Raw genomic sequence first — 23,609 nt, forward strand, 5'->3', positions numbered from 1 at the left:
CCCTTCCCAGGAGGCCATTTCTCAAGCAGCTGTCTCACCCCCAGGGAGCCTGATCCCTGCTGCGGCCAAGGAGAGAATCTGCTTTTCCATTGCACCATTTGGCCTAGGGGGTGGAGCCTGGGCTACCCTAACTGGTGTGTTTGTGCTAGGGAGACCCATGAGAAGCAGCACTTGGCACAGGAGGAACCAGCGCCGAGGGTGAGCGCCATCGGGTGAGCACAGGTTGACCTTGTTAAGTTCATTGTCGCTGTTGCCATGGATTAGGGCTGGGGCCGGGGCGGGGAGGGGGGAGCTATACCTTCCCCCATATGACATTTCATCTAGCTAACATCCCTTCAAGGTGGGTGTGAACACCCCAATTTTATAGATGAGGAAACGGAAGGAAGAAGAGAGAGGTAAGTACACAAGGAGCGAGTGACAGCACGGCAGGGTAGGACTTGGAGTTCGTGGCTCTAGAACCTGTGTTCTTAGCCACTAGTCACATCTGCTGCTGGTTGGCAGACACGAGGCAGCTTGAAAAAGCAAAAAGGACTTACGGCTGGACTCTCCTCCTGCCTGGATGTGACTGAGCAAGGAGCCAGGGACCCGAGATTCCTTGGGGCTACTCTTTGCCCTGCCCATCAATACTTAAAGCACACATGGGTATTTCCCTCTGCTGGGGAGCTTGACACCCATCCCACCACTTGCTGAGTGTTCATTAGGGCTCTTTTGTATGTCGGGCCTTGTGCTAGGTGCAGCCACGATAATTACAGCGAACCCTTACTCTGCGCCGGGATCTGCTCTAAGTTCTATTTGTAGACGAGACCATTTACTCCTCACAACAGCCCCACAGGTATCTAATTATTGTTAGATTTTCTTTATAGATGAAGAGACTAGGGCACAAAGAGGTTAAGTAACTAACCCAGGGCCCTGGTGCTGTTAAGTGTCAGAGCCAGGATTTGAACCCAGGCAGGCTGGGATCAGAGTTGTCACATTTATCTGCCCCACACTGCTTCAGCTCTCACAATTTCTGCAGTTCTCAAATTCAGAGTTTTTCCCAAAGGACATGTTAAAATAGCCCCAAGTGGCGCTACTCTTGTGGCACAGAAAGTTAAACCACCATTTTGGACACCAGCATCCTATGCTAGAGCACCTGTTGAAGTCCCAGCTGCTCACTTCAAATCCCCCTCCCTGCTAATGGCCTGGGAAAAGCAGCAGAAGATGGCCAAGTGTTTGGGCCCCTGCTACCCATGTGGAAGACCCTGGAACTTGGCTTGGGGCTGGCCTAACCTTGGCTGTTGCAGCCATTTGGGGAGTGAACCTGAGGACTGATGATCTCTCTCCCCACCCCTGCCTCCCTGCCTCTTTGATGCTCTTTCAAATAAATAAATCTTAAAAAAAACAACAATAACAATAATCTATTTCCATTCTATTTGCTGAGAATCAAACTAGGCAGAGAGACTGAACGGTCCTGGGTTTGTGAAGTGCCTGGCGTAGTGGGGTCAGAAGGGAGGTGTCAAGGTCAGGGTGGAAGCTTGGCCCGTGATCTACTATGGCCTTGACTGCCAGGCCTTTGGCAATCTTGGCACCTCTGTGAGCCTCCATTTCTTTATTTAAAAAATAGACTGTCAGTACCGATTCTGTCTGCCTCCAAGCCTTTCTATGGAAACTAAATGAGGTGACAGATGGCAACAAGATTTCAAAAAAAAATGCACTGGACAAGGGTTTGTTATTGGACCGAAGTGAAAATTTGATGTCAGTGTGATGAATAAATGAATGAATTAGTGAATGAGTGGTTCCAGCAGCCCTGCAGCTTGGTTCCCTGGGTGACAAATGCCCTCTGTGGCAGATATGTTGGGTTTCTCAGGGTACCAGCAGCACGCTTTATCCTTAGCCATGCCCCATGCCCCTGTACCGGGAATTGGTTTGCATTGGATTTTGTGTGAGTCTGCAGGGCTGTATTAGCCATCATTTATTAATGTCTTCTGGGAGACGGGTCCTGTGCTAGACTGTGAGGAGACAGAGATGAATTTCCTATGATCTCTAACCTCAGGGGGAAACAGACTAGGAGGAGAAGTGGTGACAATAATAATGTTAGTAAACCAGTATTGTAAATAATACCAAGCATTTACCACGTGTCAGGTGTTGTCTTGAGGTTTCATGTATACTATTTCATTTAATCATTACAACAGTTCCAAGAATTACTAAAACTGTTGTCCCCATTTTTTTACACAAGGGAAAATGGATTTCGACAGTTTAAGTAACTTGCCCAAGTTCACACAACTCTGAAGTTACAGATTTGAGCATGAACCTGGGAAAGATGTGGATACAAATAACTCTATAATAGGGTAGAAACAATCATGTACCTTATTATAGGGGCAAGGGCAGGCCTCTTAGGTTCAGAAAGAGAATAGAGGCGAGAATGATGATGGTAGTAGTGATGACGAGGGTGGTGATGATGATGATGATGGTGATGGTACTGATGATGATGATGATGGTGGTGGTGGTGGTGGTGGTGAGGCAAGGATAGGCCTTCAGGTTCAGAAAAAGAAGGAAGACACTGGTGATGATAGTGGTGATGGCTGATGACAATGATTATGGTGATGAAAGTAACAGTGATGTGGTGATGGTGACAGTTATGATGGTGATGATAGTGAAGGAGAAGATGGTGGTGATGATGGTGATGGTGTGATGATGATAATGATGAAGATGGTGGTGATGATGGTGGTGATAATGGTAATGATGGTGATGATGAAGATGGTGGTGATGGTGGTAAGTGTAGTGATGGTGGTGATGGTGATGATGAAGATGGTGGTGAAGGTGGTGATAATAGTGATGGTGGTGAGTGTGGTGATGGTTGATGATAGTAATAATGGTGATGGTGGAGACGATGATGATGGCGGTAATGATGATGGTGGTGATGGTTGATGATAGTAATAATGATGACGATGGTGATGGAGAAGACGGTGGTGATGATGATGGTGCTGATAATGGTAATGTGGTGATCGTGATGATAGTGATGATGAAGATGGTGGTGATGGTGTGATGATGATAACGCTGATGGCTGATGGTAGTCCTGAGGGTGATATAGTGGTCATGGTGGTGATGATCTTGATGGTGGTGATGATGATGATACTAACGGTGGTTGATGACAGTGAAGATCATGGTGAAAGTGATAGTGGTTATGTTAGTGATGATGATAGTGACAATGGTGATGAGAGTGATGGTGAAGATGGTGGTGATGATGGTAACAGTGATGGTGATGGTGGGAAGGAGGTGGTAATGATGATGATAAAGATGATCCTCTAGGGCCCTGTGGTTGAGCTTCTCTTGGTGCCAATGCCTCGGCCTGGTGCTTTCCACTCGCTCACTCAATCCTCATAACACCTTTCCAGTGTCAGGATTATCAGCTCCATTTCACTCACGTGGCCCTGAGCTAGAGAAAAGCCAGGTGGCCTGTCCAAGGACATCCAGCCTGAGCTGGATGTGAGCTTAAGCATGCCTTACTACTAAGCTGCTGCAACTCCCTGTCCCAGGACCCCTCACCTGTGGGCCATCAGGCTGGGCATCTCAGGGATGCTCCATAAATATAATGAAAATGGAATGAGTGGGTCTCTGAGGCTTGTAGTCTTAAACCCAAGAGATATAAGTGATGTTCCGAATTGATGTGTGTGTCGCCATGCTTTCCAGGTAATTGTAAAGAATGTTTGTTGTAGCTTTTGCATTGTCGTTTCTCAATGAGAAGACGCTAAATGTACAGGTAGCACCAGGAGGCGTTTTGAGAACTACTTTCACACAAAAACGGATCCACATGCTGAAAATGGTGGAAACGTGCTGCCCCCCTTCCAGGCTTTGCCCAGTGGCTGGCACAGAGGTCGCTGGGAGGAGGGAGGCCACCCTCCAGCCTGGGGTGGGGGAGCTCGGAGCACGTGTCCCAGGTTCACATGTGCCTTTGTGGCCCTGAGCTGTCACTCTCAGTCACTTCATCTCCATCAGATCCGATGCCAGCACCTCACAGCTTTCCCAACTGGCTATTGAATGCATGCATGAGTGAATGACTAATGAAAGAAAGAAAGAATGAATGAATGATGATGAGCGGTGCTCAAGGAGCCCGTGAAGGACGTTTTCCCTAAGGAGTGCTTGGAAGTGAGTCCTCGGGCCTGGAGCGCCCGAGGGGCCCGCTGGGGCAGGTGACTGGGAGCGGAGTGACGAGACTGAGGTTCCCTCCTGGGGGACCTGCTCGTGACCCTTGGGTGACCGGGCTGGAGTGGCGGGAGCAGGGGAGGCAGCTGAGCTTTGCTGTCAGCGAGCCTGTGCTCACCAGCTCTGGCTGCATTTTTTTTTAACTCAAATGAAAGCTGACAGATGGCAGCGGCATAATATTCTCACTTTCTCTACTTCCCACAGGCCTCCTCCAACACAGCCCTCCAAGCTCTGAGAACTCTCTGACACATCTTGACCATGAGAACGCGGCTGGCTTTTGACAGGTAAGTTCTCCCCCACATCCCCTCCCCACTGCTCCACACGTCACAGGGAAGTCCAAAGCCCATGTGTTGTGGCCGTGTGTTGTGGCCAGGTGGTGGGTGGGGACTGCCTCGGCCTTGACCAGGAAAATGGAGCCCCACAACCTCCTGAGTCTCCGGGGAAAAGCGACGCAAAGGTTTCTGGTCCTGCAGCTGCTGTTCCTGCCAGTGGCAGCGCGTGGTGATGAGACTCGGTCCTGAGCCAGGAGCCAGGGAAGCGGCTCTGGCTCCAGCATTGCCTTTAAGGCACAGGAAAACCTTAAGCAGGCACTTTCCTCTCCATATCTCTGCTTCCTTGCCTGCAAAGTGAGGGCGTGGAATTGAGCACACCACACAGGCCTCCGCCATCCATTCCAGGCTCCGGCCAAGGCCATGGGATGGGGAAGGACCGTGGGGTCAGCACCGCAGCTGTGTGCTACTTCCCTGGGGACTCTCTCCTTTTGACTGCTCTGTGGACCTCACATCCCTTGAGAGCCTGCTCTGGGTTGTGTGTGCGCTGTGTGTGTGCGTACTTACATGTGTTTGGGGGAGGGGCACGCATGCTTTCTAGCAAACTCTACTTGAGGTCACACTCAGCCATAGAGCACCACCAGCCACACGCCGGCCCTCCCATGGCCCAGTCATCTGAACATCTTTCATTGCCAGCTGTGCCCTATCCTCTGTGCTGGCGCTGAGACCCAGACATGAACCAATCATGATACTGGCCCCGAGAGGCTCCCAGTCCAGTGGAGGAGGTGGACGTGCAGGTAGCCCCAGCACAGCACACACTGGTGAGGGCAGCGGGACTCCTTTCCAAAATGGGTTTGCTTCTGGGCTGGTTCCAGGAAAACGATTTGCAGGGGACACGTGTGCTGGGCTTTGAAGGATGAGCAGAAGCTTGGCAGGTACAAGAGGGAAAAAGGGATGGAGGGCACAAGAGGAGGAGTGGCTGGAAGTGAGGCTGGGAGAGCACAGGCTCTGAGTGCCCTGCCAAGGAGCCTGGGTGGCTCAGGGGCTGGAGGAGGGGTACAAGTCCCTCAGAGCAGGGCGAGCGTCTGGGAGAGGCATCTGGGTTGGGGAGAGGCTGAGAGCAGGGGCCCACGTTGGGAGGGCCCAGGGCAGGATGTCCCTTGCTGCAATGTCTGTGGCCCAGGCTCACGGGCTCAGGGGCAATGCTGCAGCCTTCCAGAGAAGCCACGGTGCTCAGGGCTGCTGCGCTGGGAACCACTGCAGCCCCTACGTGGCCTGGCTTCCCTGCTTCCAGGGGCTGACAGCTCTTCCTGGGGCAGCCAGCTCTCCCCGTCTCCTCTGTTCCTGGAGCGAGGCAGGCCACCTCCCTAGAGCAGTGACCCCTCAGGGACTGGATGTGGAGCACACCCACCCCATCGGCCTCTCTCTCCTGGACTGTAGCAGAACAGCTCCTGCCTGGCCTCTGGGTCGTGGGCACCACCTCCCAACGTTATACTTTCACCATTTCCTCTCTTGGTAGGGCTCAAAGCACGAGCATGTCTGTTGTGTCTTGGGCATGTGTACAGAGCAGGCTTTGGTGCCGAAGGGAGCTGCACTCCATCCCGGTCCTCCCTGGGGTCCTCAAAGCCCATGTGTACCCACATCTGCCTCCTAGGGTGGTTCCAGAAGCAAAGGCAGGCAGCTGTGTGAGAGGCGGGCACAGGGCCCGAGCAGTGGCCACATCCACATTCTGTGTCCTTCAGCCAGCTCGTGTCGCTGCCATGGAGCAAGTGGCTACTGATGGGCAGTGATGGCCTAGAGACACCTGTGAGTTCTGGGTTCCAAGGGTGTCATAAAAGGAGCAGGCACTTAGCATAGAGGGTCTGGGTTCAAATCCTGCCCCCAGCTTCTGATTCCAGTTTCCTGTTCAGGTGACTGGGTCGCTGACACCCAAGTGGGAAACCTAGATTGAGTTCCCAGCTCCCAGCTGCAGCCTCAGCCCAGCCTTGGCCGTTGTAGGCATTTGGGGAGTGAGTCAGTGGGTGAGAGCTCTCTCTGGATCTGGCTCCGGCTCCGGCTTCTTGACTCTTGATTGAATAAATAAATAAATGTTTAAAAAGAAGCTGGTAGAAGCAGTTAGCATCGCTGCCTTAACAGGAAGTGAAGCCAAGTGTACTTGACTTTCCCTCAGAAAGTTTGTTCAACAGAACTTCCCTGACCCCCCACTCTGTTCCCGGCACTGGTGGGCTATGGGGTCTCCGGTGAAGAGGGCGGCCCCTTCCCCAGAATGGGGATGTCACAAAGGATAAAGTGCCCTTTGAGCACCAGATGCCACCGGGGCCCTGGAAGCCACAGCCACAGCCACAGCCAAGGGCAGGGAGAGGCAGGGCCCCGTCCTGGGAGGCTGTGAGTCAGGGGAGGCCCCAGGGAAGAGGGGGGCACCTGCACTGGCACGAGAGGGCTCAGATCAGCAGGACTGCGGGAAGAGCCAGGTGACATCCCAGGCACGGGGGCGGGCGTGAGCAAGGGCGTGGCATGGGAGTCACAGCGTGCTGGGGCGTTCCCGAATGCCGAGCACCCTGCCCTGCTGTTGGCATAGATGCTGTCGGTCAGGAGAGTCACATCCAGGGACAGGCCCCACCGTCTGAGAGGCCACCATGAGGTCATGTGTGCAAGCTGTAAAGCCACGGTGGGGGGCGGGGGGCTTCTACCACTTGTGCTGGCTGGGGCACAGGTGACCTGCCGCCTCTGTAGCAGTCCTGGAGACGGTGCTGTGTTCGCGCTGGGGGCTGGCAGAGACATCAGTAAAACTGGGCCCCTGCCCAGATACAGAGAGGGAGGCGGACAGGCCCTTGGGCGCTGGCTCTGTGTGGCCACTGATGCTCTTGTGCTATGGGAAAGCAGACGAAAGAGCAGCCGGAGGGCCAGAGCGAGTGGCCACCGCCCTGTGGTAACCATCAGAGGAACTGCAGGAACTAAGGGTCACAGAGCACAGAGAGGCCGCACAGCTGCCCCAGCACACACAGCTAGGAAGCAGCACAGCCAGGTTGAGCCCAGTGAGACTGTGCTCAAATGACCCTGGGAGCTTCTCTCCAAGTAGGAGAGGCACCCACAGGGTCAGAGCTGTGTCTGTTTTGCTTGCACATAGTAGGCACTCGGTAAAAATGCACTCACTAACAGGAAAGCACAAATACGTGGATGAATTTGGGCCCAGAGTTGAGGCAGAGAGGCAGAGGGAAGAGCAATTTAATCATCCTATGTATCTAATGTTAAAGCAATTCATAGCATCTTCTCCTGGGTTTTCTTCTGATTACAAAAAGCAATGTGTATTCATTGAGAACAGTTTGGGAAATGCAGGAAAAGAAAAAACTCACTCAGGGCTGAGAGATTTAGTGAATTCCTCTCTCGCCTTCTTTTTTATGGTTATACACAGATTTTTAAAAATATACGTATGCATTTGGGGTTACACTCCATGTTCTATTTTTTAACTCAAGCCAGGTTCCCGAGCCAGGCCGCCAGGCAGGGCTGGCTGTGGCCATGCCCCAGAGGAACCGGTGGCAGCAGCTGTGTGGTGCCCGTCTCGCCCTCGGCATTTGACCTTCGGGTGTTCTGCATCTCTGGCGGGTGCACACTTGATGCTATTTTTAGCTTGGCCCCTCAGGCCCGCACATAATGGACGCCTTATGTAGACAGCTACCAACGGCGTGTGAAGGAGCGTCCCACCTTAAAGCTCCCTCCGCTGTCGGAGAACAGGCCTGCTCCCTGTTCCTTCTCCCACCAGGAAGGGGCCGGCGCTGGCGCTCACAGCCCCGCTGGCTGCGCCTGGGGGCAGGTGGCCCAGCAAACACACTTGCAGGGTGGGGTTCCTACAGCATAGGCTTTGCCTGGAGTTGGCACAGCTGAGACTTCCCAAGAAACTGCTGGGGTGGGGGGGTTGCAGCAGGTCCTCGTGCAGTTGCGCTGGGCCTTCTGGGGCCTCGGCATAATGCCATACCTTTGCCAAGGTCCTGCAGATGGACGACATCACCTGACATCCGGTTTGTCCTGATGTCAGCCCTGTGTGTGAGGTGACAGTGTGCCCATTTTGCAGATGAGGGAACTGAGGTTGAGGTGGGGAAGTGATTTGCTTGTGGTCACACAGCAGGGACATGCGTTTGGGTCTCTGAACGCCGAGGCCAGGCTCTCCCCGCTCATCGGCACTGCATGGGTAAGCGGGCCAGCCGGGCCTGTCTCCACCTGCTCCGTGTCTCCTTCGTGTGGTATTGTTTATCCAAAACGGAAATACTTTCGTTCTCACCTGAAAACAAGACGTGTTTATTGAAAACGAAAATACTTACGTGGCCTGTTTCAAAAGCACAGCTCTCAGCATCTCTGGACCCTCCCCTTGCGCACGAGATGAAACCTACCAGCTGTGAGCTAAAGGCCAACCTCTGCTCCCTGCCTGCTGCCCATCCCCGCCACCCCCCCCCCAAAGCTGGGCTGCCTGGCACTGGGTGTCTCCATCACGGAGTTCAATACCACCAAAGTCTCCTTAGGATCCACCTTGGGACCAGAAAGGGGCTCCCTAGGGTGGGAGACCTGCAGCGTACTCATCTCCGAGTGCCAGGGATCTGCTCTGGGCCACACTGAGTCAGGCCCAGGGGATGGACTGGCTCCCACCCAGTGTCCTTCCCAGGACAACTGAGCTCTCATCCAGCCGTGGAAGTGAGCCGAGGCCTGCTTGGCAGCTGCCAGCCCCACAAGGAAGTGGCTGCCTGGCTGTCCTCCCAGAGGCAAACGCAGGGCCAAGTCACAAGGCCCCGACCCTGGGCAGGCCAGGCCCAGGAACCCCGAGGGGTGTCCCAGATGTGTGCTGAATGACAACCTCCACCCCCATGCAAAGCTGGGTCTTTTAATTTTTAATTTACTATTTGAGAGGCAGAGAGAAAGGAGGAGGAGGGAAGAGAGAGAGAAAGAAAGAAGCGCATTCCAGTCTGCTGGCTCACTCCCCACATACCCATAACAGCTGGGACTGGGCCGGGCAGAAATCAGAAGCTAGGAACTCAGTCCAGGTCTCCCATGTGGATGGCAAGGACCCCAACTACTTGAGCCATCACCTGCTGCCTCCCGGAGTCTGCATTAGCAGGAAATGCGAGTTGAACCCAGGCAGTCTGCTGCGGGGCCGGGCGTCTTAACCACAGGACAGACGCCCTCCCCACCCCCAGCCCCCACTCCTGCATCCCCAGGCCCAGAGCCACAGTACGGCCTGTGTAGCACGTCCCCTCCTGTGACAGCGGTGCTCCCCAGGAACAATTCCTAGGAGCAGAATCACAAGCTCCTCCCATGGCGGGGTGGGAGGACAGTTTTCCAGGGCACGGTGTGAGCTTAGCGAGGGCAGGACCCTCACTCCGATCCGGGCCACAGCGCCTCAGCCTCCCAGATGCCGCGGTTCAAGGTGCTAGTGTGGGGGGGCACAGCCTTTACAGTCCCACAGCCTCGGCTCCAGCCAGTCCTACCACTTGCTAGCTTGGAGCTCCATCTCTCTGCCTCAGTTTCCACTTCTACAGAATTGGACCAGTGACCCTAATGTGTGAGGGTGCTGCATCTCCTAGGAAAATGCTTTTCACAGCATCCACACAGCAGCCAGCACACAGAGAACACCTGTCTGTGGTCCTTCCTCGGATGGCCTTGAGAGCCTCGCTGAGAAATGGACTGGCTGCTTGTGGGGTGACGGCCTCTGGCTGGCATGGGGCAGGCTGCCTGTGATACCCCGGTCTCTCAGTAGCCTCTTGTGAGTCTGACACATTCACTTCCAGCCGTGAGAAAAGTGGGTTTCTGTAACACGTTCACTGAACAATCAGCTTCCAGGAGAATGTCTCTCACGCATTTGTTCATTCGTTCATTTATCCTACAAATATCTCCAGCGCTTTGCCTGACTGCGAGCCATAGTAGCAGGTGCAGGGATCTTGCCGTTGAGCAGCACTCAGAATCCGAGGTGGGAAAGTCCAACCCATTCTCCAAAGACCAAAAAGCATGAAATATCCCAGAAGAGACCTAAGAAGACATTATCACGTGACCTGAATGTGGAATCTCAATCAAAACCACAACAAAAATTTCCATAAAATGATTACAAGGTACATACGGAAAAATGAACAAGGAGGAGTGGCCTAGAAAGTGCATTGTTGGTGAAGGGATAGGCCTGGGGCTCACAGCCTGGCCCAGGGAGGCCAGGAGTAGCTATCAGTGTGTAGGGAATTTCAGCACATGGAAGTGTAGCACTGGGCATTAGCGACAGGAAGACAACTGATGCCTAGCATGTTAGAAAGGCACCCGGCCAGCCGCTATGGGGGAGGTGAGGAGGAGCAAGATGGCTCCTTCCCCCAGTCCTTGCTCCCAAATAATCCCAAAGTAGTCAAAATGCAGAAAACCATAAAGGGGCTTTTTTAAAAAAAAAGAGAGCGAGAGAGAGCCCTGTGTCATGTTGGGATAGAGGATGTTCCCTGACATCGCAAACCAAATCCAGAAACTGTGAAAGAAAAGAATTAAAAAGCCATGGACAGAAAAAAAAAATCCTAGTAATTAAGGCCAAACTAAGAGACGTTGTTTCCCCACGTGCCTGATGGGTGAAAGGGGTCTGAGCACTCAGGCGCAGAGCGCTCTTTGAGATGGGGGACAGCCCGCCCGCGGGAAGACAGGCCGAGAGTGGGAAGGGGCAGCTCACAGAAGGCGAGCGCCGTGCAGGGCGTGGTAAGCACCCAGCAGCGGGAGCCACATCGTGCTGTTGGTCTGTTTCCAAGTGTGAGAACAGCTGGGGACATGAGGATGGGGATCCGGCCCCTGGAGCCCTTTTGGTGGGTTGTCACCAGCATTTTCAGACCTCCATCTTTAACCCAGGGGTCTACTTCCAGACAGATGTGTTAAGGGAATTGGCAATCAGTGCCCAGGACGGGGTCTGGAAGGAGGCAGCGGTACACGCTGGTGGAAGGTGTGGAACCTGGGGTCAGAGGAACCTACTTGCACCTGCAGGACCCTGGCAAAGGTGCCTGACACCTCAGAGCATCTGAGGCCTCATCTTGAAAATGGGCATGATGATGGTGATGGTGATGGTGATGGTGGTGATGGTGACAGTGACGGTGACAATAGTGATGGTGACAGTGACGGTGATGGTGACAATAATGATGGTGATGGTGGTGATGGTGGTGATGGTGAGTGACAATGGTGATGGTGGTGATGGTGACAGTGATAGTGATAGTGATGATAGTGATGACAATGGTGGTGATGGTGAGTGACGATGATGGTGGTGGTGATGGTGACAGTGATGGTGACGGTGACGATAGTGATGGTGATGGTGTTGGTGATGGTGATGATGCCACCTCCATAGGCTTGCTGTGAGGCTTGGAAATTCCTAGCACAGGGCTGGGCCATAGACAGTGCTGAGTCCATGTTAGCTCATCCTAGCATTGGTTGGAACAGTTAACGAGAAACAGCCAAATTGTCTGTGCATGGAGGGCCAGTGGCTACTGGTGGGAGGAATGGGCCTGGTGATGCAGTCACCTGAGATTGTGCACTCTTGGACATGAACAGGTGCATGAGATATGTCAGTGAATGGGATTTTTGTTTTTTAGGTTTTATTTTATTTATTTGAAAGGCAGAGTTACAGAGAGTGAGAGGGAGAAACATGAGAGAGAGAGGTCGTCCATCTGGTGGTTCACTTCTCAAGTGGCCACAGCAGCCAGGGCTGAGCCAGGCTGAAGCCAGGAGCCAGTAACTTCATCCAGATCCCACACTTGGGTGGCAGGGTTCCCAAGCACTTGGGCCATCTTCCACTGCTTTTCCCAGGCAGAGAGCTGGATTGGAAGTAGAGCAACCAGGACACGAACCAGTGCCCACATGGGATGCTGGTGCTGCACCCACCCCAGTATATGATTTTCTTGAAGTGTCAGGAAGGTTCATTTGTCTGAGGATCTAGAGAAGGGATGGTTGCTTCTTGCTAGTCACCACGGTTATGTTCCCTTGAGTCCCCGCCAGCACTGAATTAGTGAAACCTGAACCCTGCTCGTGGGGGAGCTGCAGCATTACACTCCCAGGAGCCTCTGCAACCAACACATAGCCGTGTTTTGCGAGTGTTGCCTTTTGAAGACAACTCGTTTAACATAGATTACCGATTCGTTCACACGGAACTCAGGGCCAGCGTTTTCACACTCATGTGTGAACAAAGCTCGTGGAGCACACAGCTTCTCCGTCAGGCACGTGGCCACTCAGGAACATGGGACAGCACTCAGCACTGCACGTGAGAGCCATTGGAAAACAGTAAAATCACCCAACAAATAGCACAAAAATGCAACAAACACGGCCCTAACAAGTCTGCCAAAAGGACATTTGTCCATAGGATGGGAACTGAAGCAAGAAGACATAGCGGCCCTTTATTTGTCCTCATCTGGGTACATGGCCATCGGTGACTCAGAGTTTTTTTTTTGCCACTCTACAAAATCGAGCATTGATTTGGGAGATGACAAATAAATATAATCGACTGTATCAGTTTGCAAATGTGGAGTCCGTGAGTAACGAAGATTGACTCTATCCGAGATGGTGACACCTTAGAGCACCTGTGCCGCTACTGCCAAGTCCCTGAGCCCGGCAGTCCTGAAACAACAGGTGTTTGTTGCAGTTCTGGAGGCTGGGAAGGCCAAGGTCAAGGTGGACTCAGGGTGGAAGAGGATCTAGTGTCTGGCTCATAGATGTACCTGTGCACTGCGTCCCCCATGTGGAAGGGGGATAGGCCTCCTTCAGCTCTGAGAAGGACACTGATCCCCTTCGGGAAGGTTCTGCCACCAGGACCTGTCATCATCTCCCAAAGACGCCACCTCCTGAAGCTGTCACCTTGAGGGACATCAGCATTTAGCCCATAGCAGGCGGTCATGGCAATGGCAGTTATCAGAGTTAAGATTAAAGGGGATGTTTTCCTTCCTACTTTGTACTTTCCATGCTTTAACTTTTGATAGTGGATACATATGATATTGTCAATCAAAGCAATAAAGCTATTTTTACTTTGAAACAAATTTCTCTTTGATGCAACTCCATTGTCAAGAGAAAAGGCCAATGCAAGAGAATGATAAAGTTTCCCCTTTCATACATGAATATGGCTCCCTATGCATTGCAGACTTCTAAGCCTTGTATGTCTGCTAACTCACATACTTCTCCCCACCAAAATGCCTGGGGAGGTAGGTTCTGTTGTAATCCCATTTTATGGGTGAGAAAACTGAGGCAAAGAGGTCAGATAACTTACCAAAGTCACAGCCAGTAAGGGGCAGACTCCAGAACCGGTGCTTTCAGCCAGCGTTCTGTGCGTACCTGCTTAGGGACTGTAGCCAGGCCTTGCCCACGTGTCCTTTCACGTAGATGGGGACAGCACCAGGCACTTCTTCAGGCGCCTGCACCAGGAGGCCCCCTGTCAGGCCCTCAGAGAAGGCACCGCCAGCCCAGCACACAATGTCTCCTGCAGTCTCACTCCCTCTCCCTTCTCCACTCCTCACAGCGCACCCTCCTACCAGCCCTAGCCACACCCAGCCAGCCCCTTGCCCTTGAGCCTGGCTTGCCTTCTCTTGCTTCCTGGACCTCCCATGCCTCCTCAGAGGCTTCTCCCCAACCGGCAGAGCTAAGGGCTCCTTCCCTGACCTCCCAACCCTCCAGTCCCCCTTCTGCCTTGGAGCTTGATGGCCATTATCTCACTGCTCATCTGTCCACCTGTCCCACCCAGGAGCTCATGTTGGAAATCTCTGTATCGTCAGCATTTAGCACAGTCCTCAGGTGTCTTTTCTATCAATAAAAGGGTGATGGAGGACTTAATGGACAAAGCAATGGCAATGCCTAAGCTTCTAAGACATGCCCCCTGCCACAGAGCAGGTCAACCTGGCTCATAGCAAAGTAGTTGTCCAAAGCTCCATAGGACTGGGGAGGGCTGGGCTGCCTGGCCCGGAGCCTCCGTGGCCACAGGATCAGGAGGCAGAGCTGCCAGGGCTGCGAGACCCACTCTGGCCAGGGTGTAGTCTCTGCGGCTTCTACAAAACCCCCACCCAATGGGAAAGACCAAGAAAGGCCCCATTCAGCTTCTCTCGGCATTTCCAAGGCAAAGGATGGGGGTTTGGATTGGCCAGGCCAGGGACATCTTTTCTAAAATAGCTTCATGCATATTCAACGGCTCCCTGAAATAGCTGGGGCGGGGGCTATTTTAAGCTGCTTCTACTCAGCTGCCCACACACAATGGCATCTACCTTGAGCGTGTGAACCAGCCAGCAGCCAGGAAGAGGGAGCAGGACAGCCTCAGGAGGCTGCGATGGCTCCGCACCACCCCTCCTCCACCCCTGGCTATGTTTCTCCTCTCGGGGACTCTCCTACATGAAACTGAAAGTCAAGGTTACTATGACAACTCGCTGGAGGATGTTCCCCATCTGAGTGGCCGTACCCGCTCGGATCACAGCACAGATGCAGTGGGGCAGCCCTAACGGGAGACACAATCCCCATGCCCGTGAGTCAGGACGCCTCGGTGCCTGCTTTCTCACTGCTGGCACTCAATGCTAACAGGCTCCCAGTAGCTTGGCAGTGGAGGCTGGGAGGGAGGGAAAGGCTGGGGGAGGGGGTCCCAGGGGTGACCCCAGCTCGTGGGTAGCCTGAAAACAACTCCTAAATGAGCAGACATGTGGGGCACCGCCAGTGTGAGTGCCACATTGCTTGCTGGGGAGGCCAAGGTAAAGAAGACGCGGTCCTTCAGCGAGCCCCTGAACACATTTGCGGAAGTGTATCTAAGCTCTGATGTTGTTTCCCCTCACTACAAGAAAAGATTCCAAAAGAAGTTGGAAATGCAGTGTAGTAAATGCTGGAGTTAGAATACAGTGTTGTGGGCTGGCGCCGTGGCTCACTTGGCTAATCCTCCGCCTGCGGCGCCGGGACCCCAGGTTCTAGTCCAAGTTGGGGCGCCGGGTGCTAGTCCTGGTTGCTCCTTTTCCAGTCCAGCTCTCTGCTGTGGCCCGGGAGGGCAGTGGAGGATGGCCCAAGTCCTTGGGTCCCTGCACCCGCATGGGAGACCGGGAGGAAGCACCAGACTCCTGGCTTTGGATCGGCACAGTGAGCCGACCGTAGTGGCCATTTCGGGAGTGAACCAACGGAAGGAAGGCCTTTCTCTCTGTCTCTCTCTGATTGTCTATAACTCTCTCTGTGTGTGTCTCTCTCTCACTGTCTAACTCTGCCTGGCAAAAAAAAAAAAAAAAAAAAAAAAAGAAATACAGTGTTGTGGAGCCAGTGCTGTGGCACAGCGGGTAAAGCCACCACAGTCAATCCGCCATCTCCATGGATGCCGGTTCAAGTTCCGGCTGTGCCACTTCCGATTCAGCTCTCTACTAATGTGCCTGGGAAAGCAGTAGAAGATGGTCCAAGTCCTTGGGCCCCTGCAACCATGTGGAAAACCCAGAACAAGCATGTGGCTCCTGGCTTCAGCCTGGCCCTGCCCTGGCCATCACAGCCATTTGGGGAATGAACCAGCAGATAGAAGATCCCTCTTCTCTCCTTCTCTCTCTCTCTCTCTCTCTCTCTCTCTCTGTAACTCTGACTTTCAAATAAATAAATCTTTTAAACACACACACACACACTTTTAGAAAGGCAGAAGCTGGAACGACAGTGTCATGAGTGCTGGGATTGGGCAGGCAGCGCTGTGAGGACCAGGGCCAGGGTTGAGGGCGACGGCAGGGTTCCCAGGGGAAGGAAGCCATCTGTCTGCGGAGGTTGGGAAAAGAGGTTCGAGCAGAGATCAGAGCTTTTCCTGTGTGTCATGCAGGTGGTGGCCCCGGGGGTAAGCACAGCAGGTGCAAAGAGCCAAGGTAGAAAACAGTTCAGGGTGGCTGGAGGAGGAGACAGAATGGTCAGAGGCAGGCTCAGGAGGCCCCCCGGAGGGGCTGCTGGCAGAGGAGCTCTTTGGGGCTATTGGTGCATTTGGGCAGCTTCCTGCCCGCCCTGGGGCCTCAGAGCTTCACCCTGCGTCTTAAGGAGGAAGAGTGCCTGGAGGAATCTGAGCTCAGGTTCAAAGCTTCACAGCGGCCAGGCGGGGTGGGAGGGGCGCAGGGGGCGGGGTTAAGAATGAGTTAAAAGTTCGTTCCACCTTCCCAGGAGATGTCCCGCCAAACCAAAATGCACACGGTGGCCTAGGGGATAAAGGCTGTGGGTCTCAGCTGGCTCTGCCGTGGGACAAGGGCGAGCAGGTGCTCCCTTTCTCTGAGTGTGAATCCCTTCCGCTGCCCCACGGTTACCCAGGGAAGAGCTGGATTTGGTTGGAGACACCTCGAGGAAAGCAGGAAAGGCTGTTCTGACCCCTTTGAGGAAAGCAGGGCTGCAGAGAGGCCGGGCCAGAGCACAGGTGGAGCAGAGGAGCAAAGTTTGTCCATCTCCTGCCCACCTGGCGGCCAAGGCCTGGCCACACAGGGCTTCTGGGCTGACTTCCCTGATGGCCTTGAGAACCATCCACAAGAATCCCAGCCCCCAGAAGCGGCCCACTTTCGTTCTCACCACCCCAGGCCTCCTCCCACACATCCTGTCTCTCCTCCCTTTGTTCCTCCGTTCATTCACTCGCTCATTCCACCGGAGCCACAGCTGGGAAATCGTGGGCTTAGGTAACGGCTTCTGGGCTGCACCTCAGGGATCCGTGACACCCCCGCCACTACAGGGGCAGCAGGGCCGCTTCCATGTCCGTGACTAGAGAGAGAGCCCTTCGCTTCCGCCAGAGTCTCCAAGGGACAGGTCACCCCCACGAAAAGGTCAAAAACACTCTGCTAGAGATGGGAATTGTTGTGTTTTACAACAAAGGATGGGGTGCCCCCCAGCACACAGCCAGCCGAGCTGGCCTGGGGGCCTCTGAGCGCCAGGGGACGGAGTGAGAGCCCTGACCTGAGACTGCTCTGCTTCGCTCTCTTCCCCAACACAAGCGCCGTGTCTCTGCGAGGCCCATACTCAGCAGATGAGGTGTGCCCTGCCTGGCGTGCACAGATACAGAAAGCTGGGAGGGGTCTGGCACAGGAGAGCAGTCTGCGCACTGAACAAGGCTCTGAAGAGCCCGGGCAGCTAGCGTTTGTTGAGCAGCTCTTTAGACTTTTAAGTCAGGCTGTGTCCCCCTTAGCCCCCCACTGGCAAGCCTGCAGGGAGTCAGGAGTGCCATAAATGCTTCCATAGCCCCAGCATTGTGACTACCAGTGATTTCTTGTTTCTTGCAGATGGTATCCTGAGGCCTCGGGGCCTTTGCACTTGCTAATTCCCATGGACCTCCTTTGCACATGGTTCAATCCCTTACTTCCTTTGGGTCTTTGCTTAACTTCCTTCTCTGAGAAACTCTGTTTGGTCCCCTAATTGAAATGGCAGCAGCTCCTAGTGCCCCAACCTGTTTCCTCTGCCCTCCCTCTGCTTTGTTTGCGGGCAACCCTCACCCGCGCCTAACACGCCTGTGTGTCTGTATTGTGCCCAGTACCTGGAACAGTGCCCAGCCCAGAGAAGAAGCTAAATGCACATCTGTGGCATGAATGAACCCATTCTGATCACGCTGCAGTTTTCCTACATTGCTTCCGTCACACCCCATGCTCTCACGTCGATCCTGTAGGAACCCCACAGGGTGGGTTGTATTCTCCCTTTTCCCACTTGAGAGGCAGAGACTCCCAGCAGCTGGAGCCAATTCCTGGGTCCTGGGACTGTCAGAACCTCTGGAAGGCGTTGACGCTGTCTTCACCAGGATGCCCTGAGCCAGACAAGAGGCTGCACTTGACACGGTAGTTACCATCTTGCTGTGTCTAGGTCCTGCTTGTCCCACGAGTGGCCAAGGGAGCCGAGAACACTGTGGCATGGGACCTGATGGTTCCCACGCCCCACTCCACCGTGTTGCACGTCAGCTCCATTTCCTGGACGAGATTATGTAAACTGTGACTTCAGGCTTTGGAAATAGTCTGGAACCCCAAAGGATGCCTCGAATGCAGCAAGATAGTCACTATGTGACCCGGTCCATTGGCTTACAATAGCATCCACGGGCGCCCGCCCGCTCTCTCCCACACCTGCCGTCATCCTCAGTGGCCAAGACAGTGATGCAGGATGCAGAGGGAGCCATGCCACAAACCCCTGGAGGTGCCCGGCTCTGGCTACTGAAGATTACCATGGTGAACCCTGCCCAGAGTGCGCCTGGAGGGAGCTCATGGCCCAGCAGGGCAACAGAGAACTGACAGGTCCAAGGGCCTTGTTCATTCCTTACCTTGTGCCTAAAGGGCTCCCGGGGGCCTTTGGGATGGGGATATCGTAAGTGCTACAGGGGTGGTGGTGACCTGGGCTCACAGGGGAGGGTGGCTGAACTGCGCCTAAGGGAGGAACAGTGTGGCCACTGGGGGAGGTGGCAGGGGCTCGAGTGGCTAGTGTGTGGGCAGATGGCTCTCCAGTCCAGGGCTGTGTTGGGAGCTGCCCCACCCCACGAGGACTTTGGTACAGTGGAGGAAACAGGCAAGGGAACCAAGACGCACCCGCTCCCCGCACCCCTGCCGCCTCGTGCTCAGAGGCCTGCACTTGGCGTGTGGAAAGCCCCAGCCTGCAGGGGCCCGCAGCGCTTCCTGTGGTGGCAAGGCCGATGCTCCTGGAGGCCGGGGTCCTGCAGCGTCCCTGATTTCAGACTGTCCCCACGGTGGGCCCCACAGTTCTGCGGTGCAGACCACAAACACCTGGCACCCCAACGGCAAGGCCCAGCTTGCGCGGCCGTCCTGGCATGTGTCACTCTGGGAAGGAGGCCGGCGAGGGCTGGCCTTCCAGGGCATGACCGGGAGCTGTGGAGGTGCAGAGACACCAGGTCTCAGCCTGGGGCTTGGCAGAGAGAAGGGACAGAGGCCCCGCCCACACGAGCACGCATTGGAAGGGCAGAGGCCGGCGCACCACCATGGAGCTGCAAGAGGGGTCTCTGCCGCTGGCGGCCTCCAGAATCATACTGAACCAGGGTCCAGCCCAGCCCCCAGCAGCCGAGAGCCGTGTGCCCTCACCTCCCCGGGCTTCCAGTTCCTCACCACCCGAGTGAGAATAACGCTCTCTACTTGGCACGGCTGTGGTGAGAACTCGATGAGATGATGCCTAGGTGTCAGCTCACCCAGCCAGGCAGTCTGTGCCAAGAACCAGTGGGAGCCATGCCTAGTCTGGGGCAGGCTGTTCTATCCTCTGGCTGGCCAAGCCACCTGAAAAGCAGACGCCACAACCCCCATTCTACAGATGAGAGAAACTGAGTGCGGGGAGATCATCAGAGCGCCCGCAGCCCCAGTGCCAGCATGAGGCTATAACAGCTGCGGTCAGCGCAGGCTTGGCTCCTCGCCAAGTCTATGGAGGTGATCTCTGACCCCAGCAGGAGGAAAACGCCAGGGGACCGGACAGCAGGGAGGTCCTGGAAAGGACAAGGGAGCCTGACCTTAGAGGAAACGGTCAGCAGCCGTGGTCTTGGGAAGGAAGGGCTAGAAGGTCATGGGCGCCGAGGCAGAGCTGCATGGCCAAGGTGGTTAGTGGCTTTGGACTCACACAGTGGTGACCTGGAATCCAGCGGGCTGGGCTTCCCTCTCCCACTTCCTTCCTGTGCCGACTGCTGCTGAGTCACCTGCAGGAAGTCGGCGTGGTGAGCAGGGAGGAGGAGACCCTGGTCCTCCCGCGCCCCTGTCCCCGCCTCACCTCGTGACCCCAGGCCGACCACTTCCCCCGCCTGGCGCTCAGTTTGCACATCTGTGAAGCGAGCAGCCTGCCAGGGGCTCCTTCTGGGAGACCCCAGAAGGCTCGAAGGGGGCACTGCTTCCTGGGAGGCATTTAGGACAAGAGAGCCCTCGGCTGGTAACCAGTTAGAGAGCCAACAGTCACCTGGGCCCCTTCTCGACTTGCTGAGTTCTTCCGTGCATCGGGACTGTTTCCAGCAGGTGGTGGGACCAGGAGACTGGCAGAGGGCAGAGCCTCCAAGCTCTGGAATGGCGATGGCCCCCGGGGCAGCCACCACGAAGGGCCACCTGCAGGTCCTAAGCCTCCTCTGGCTTGGCTCCACCCTCTACCAGCCGCTTTGACTGCACATGCATTCGCTATTACTGAGTTCTGGGCCCTGGAGAAGGTCGGAGTAGGGGTTGCCAGACTCCTGTGCAGGCACCATCCTGTGGGGAAGCACACAGCTGGCGTGGGCCTTCTCCTAGCTGCCCGCAGCGGCCACGTCCAGCCCCAGGCCGGGCAATGACCTTTGCCTTTGCTCAAACCTAAGGGAAGCTTTGGGGGCTACACCAAGTTCCCAGCAGTTTAGAAGACTTCCCGCCAAGGCCTGCGTCTTGGGCAGTGCGAACCCTGGGCTGTGCGTTTCTCCATCGTTTTACAGCTCCAGCTCCGTGCAGGGCCGTGTGTGGCTACGAGGGGCTCCTGTGAGTCGAGAGGAGTTTCTTCCAGGGCTGGAAGGATGGCTGAGCAGTGGATGATGTCAGAGCAAGGTTGGGCACCTGTCTGTGCCTCCTACGCCCCGGGGGGCTCACGGGCACGTGCACTCCTCCGTGGAAGGCTCTTTCCTGCAAGCCAGGGTCAAGCTGGCTTCGCGCGGCTTTCAAGTCCTTTCTGATGCAACTTTGTCCCTGTCTCAGCCTCCATGCCCTGGATCCCTCCTGTCTTGGGGGCTGCTGCCTCCCCCGCTGTTCCAGGCAGCTCCAGGCTTGATGTACCCTGTCAGTTTCTGCGTTTTTGCACACTGCTCTCTAACTGGACCTGCCGCTTCCTTGCCCTCCCAACACGCCTCAGTCCTCGTCCTGGTAAACTCTCATTCAAGACCCCCGTTTGGAGGTCACTGCTTCCACGACACCTCCCCCAGCCTCCCCTGCCCCCCTCCGCACAAACTCCTGTGACTTCCTTTTCACTGCACTGCGAGCTCCCTGGGAACACACCTGTACAGCTTCTCACCCACCAGGACTGCGTCCCAGGCTGGGCAGGGCTGGACGCTTGGTGGAGGCGGCCCCGGTGTCTGCGGGAAAGAAGGGAAGTGAACTCCCCGGGGCGGCCCCAGGTGGAGCAGCCCCGCCTCCCTGGACAAGGCCACTGCTAGAAGCTGGGAGGAGGCGCACCAGGACAGTGCGTTAGCTCACAAGCCCGTGCCTGCGCGAGAACCCTTGAGTTTCTGGAGGGAGCCTGGGGCACTGGGGCCGAGTCCCTGTGAGAGCCCCACTGCCACGAGGGTGCACCCCCTCCCGTACCCCCTCGCCCCTGCTGGGCTCCCATCCCCCTCTGAACAGTGGGGTCATTTCTTAGCTGGCGTCTGTGGTGTTTTTGCATAGCCACCCAAGATGCCGGCCACAGGGCGTTGGTGACTTTCTTCCTTTAATTCACTGACCCGTCCATCAAGGCTGCCAGGGCCCACGCGAGACCAGACCAGTGCTTTGGAGGAATCCGACAGGGAGGAATCTGACTTGCTGCCTGCCCTCGAGGGGCTCACAGCCTGGTCAGGGAGACAGCAGTGCTGCCGGGAGCACAGAGGGCCGTGGGAGCCCTGAGGCAGCCGGCTCTGAGCCAGCCCATGGTGGCTGTCACCGTAGATCCCCGCATAGAGAGGCTGGGGGAGGGCCTGAAAGACTCCAGCCACAGAGGTCACAGCGCAAAGCATGTGAGCCCTGGGTGTGGCTGGGTGTGGATGGAAGATGCGGCCTCAGCCGCCCCAGGGCACTGGGTGTGTAAAGACGTGTGCCCGGGCGTGCATGTGAGACAGGCAGGAGGGCCAGGCTGGCACAAGAACTTCCCCACAGAAGGCCTGGGGGTGGGGGTTGGGCCCTCGATTGCGTAATAACCGAGTGAATGTCAGTGGGAGGTGCTGTGTCTGAGCTGGGCAGCGGATCGCAGAGTGAGTGAGCTTTGCAGGACGTCGGAAAGAACCTCGAAGCCAGAAGGGGTGGACACGCCGGGCAAGGTGGTGGCTCACAATGACCCACGGCCTCTCCCTGGGCCCCTCCCTCCCTTGGGGCCCTCCAGCCAGGCGGAGCTCTGGGGAATGGGGGCAGGGGCGGGGAACAGATGGGGACAGGCCAGATCTGTAACAGGACACGTGCTGGGGGCCACCTGTGTCCTGGCAAAGTGCAGTGCAGGGGCGCCGTGGCTTCTGTGTTCTGGAGTCTAAGCCTGGGGCTCTGCGGGAGGCATCCTGACGCCGAGGCTGTCCCAGCTTGTGTGCTCTTGCAGCAGGGAGGGTGCATCTTGCTCTGCTTCAAGTGTGAGCTGCCCTGGGACCCCAAAGGAACCCCTCTTAAAGCCCGTTGATAAAACGCACAGGCCAGCTCTCAGCTTCCGGGGAAGGATGAGCGCTTTGGAGTAAGACCCAGCTGGAGCCTCAGTTTCCTCATCTGGGAAGTGGGCAGAGTACTGTGCTCCCTCCCAGGATTCCTATTGGGAGGATTAAATAGACGAGAAATGCTCAGCCCAGAGCCCGCTCCAGAAGCCGTAGCAGTGTTTATGTCCACAAAAGGCAGCCTTGGCAAAGGGTTTGCCCTTTTGGCTCTATACACCACATGCTGCCTTTTAAATTTCATTTTACTATGGTAAGAACCCTTGAGAGCTATGTTCTCCACAGATTTTTAAGTGTACAGCACACTTTTGTCACAGTCATAGGTGCAGCGGATCTTAGCGCTCCTTCATCTTGCTTAACTGAAATTTCGTGCCCGCCGATCAGTCCCCCGCATTCTGTTTTCAAAGACCTGGGATGCTTGGGGCCCCAGGGGCGGCCACTAAGGATCAGGTGGCCCAGAGCAGATCCCGGGCAGCAGTGGGAGCGGGGCCTGCAGCACAAACCCTCAGTTGGTTCAAGCAGAAGCTTGGGATGCAGCCCTGGGTCTACAAGATGGTCCAGGCCAAGCTGTACTGCCTGAACAAGCCAGGAACCTGTGGACCCCACTCCTGGGCAGAGCTCAGTGCCCCGGCACTTCCCCTTGTCTAGCACTCTGAAGGCATCCTGCTGGAGACTGGGAAGTTTGAGGCCTCGGGCCAGAGTGAGGCCGTGGTCAACTTGGAGGTGCTCACCCCAAGGTAGCCTGGGGTCTCAGATGCTCAGCCGGGCTCAGGCCTGGCCCCCAAGCCAGCCTGCAGAGGGAAGGTGTCACCTCCTTGGCTGTGGGGCCTGCACAGGTATCCCAGTGCCAATGGATGCTTTGGGTGTGACAG

The 23,609-nt window shown here is 55.6% G+C and overlaps 1 protein-coding gene across 7 annotated transcripts in view; it reads left to right on the forward strand.

Moving 5' to 3' along the window:
- The window catches only part of HIVEP3 (HIVEP zinc finger 3), a 490,847-nt gene that overhangs the window by 316,314 nt on the left and 150,924 nt on the right, over positions 1–23,609 (forward strand). For all 7 annotated transcript variants that reach the window (XM_070078655.1, XM_070078658.1, XM_070078653.1 and 4 more), the window contains one exon: positions 4,387–4,466. The gene's annotated coding sequence lies outside the window, so the exon portion shown is untranslated. The remainder of the gene's footprint in view (positions 1–4,386; positions 4,467–23,609) is intronic.

This window comes from Oryctolagus cuniculus, chromosome 7, assembly GCF_964237555.1.
Source record: "Oryctolagus cuniculus chromosome 7, mOryCun1.1, whole genome shotgun sequence".
Taxonomy (NCBI): Eukaryota; Metazoa; Chordata; class Mammalia; order Lagomorpha; family Leporidae; genus Oryctolagus; species Oryctolagus cuniculus.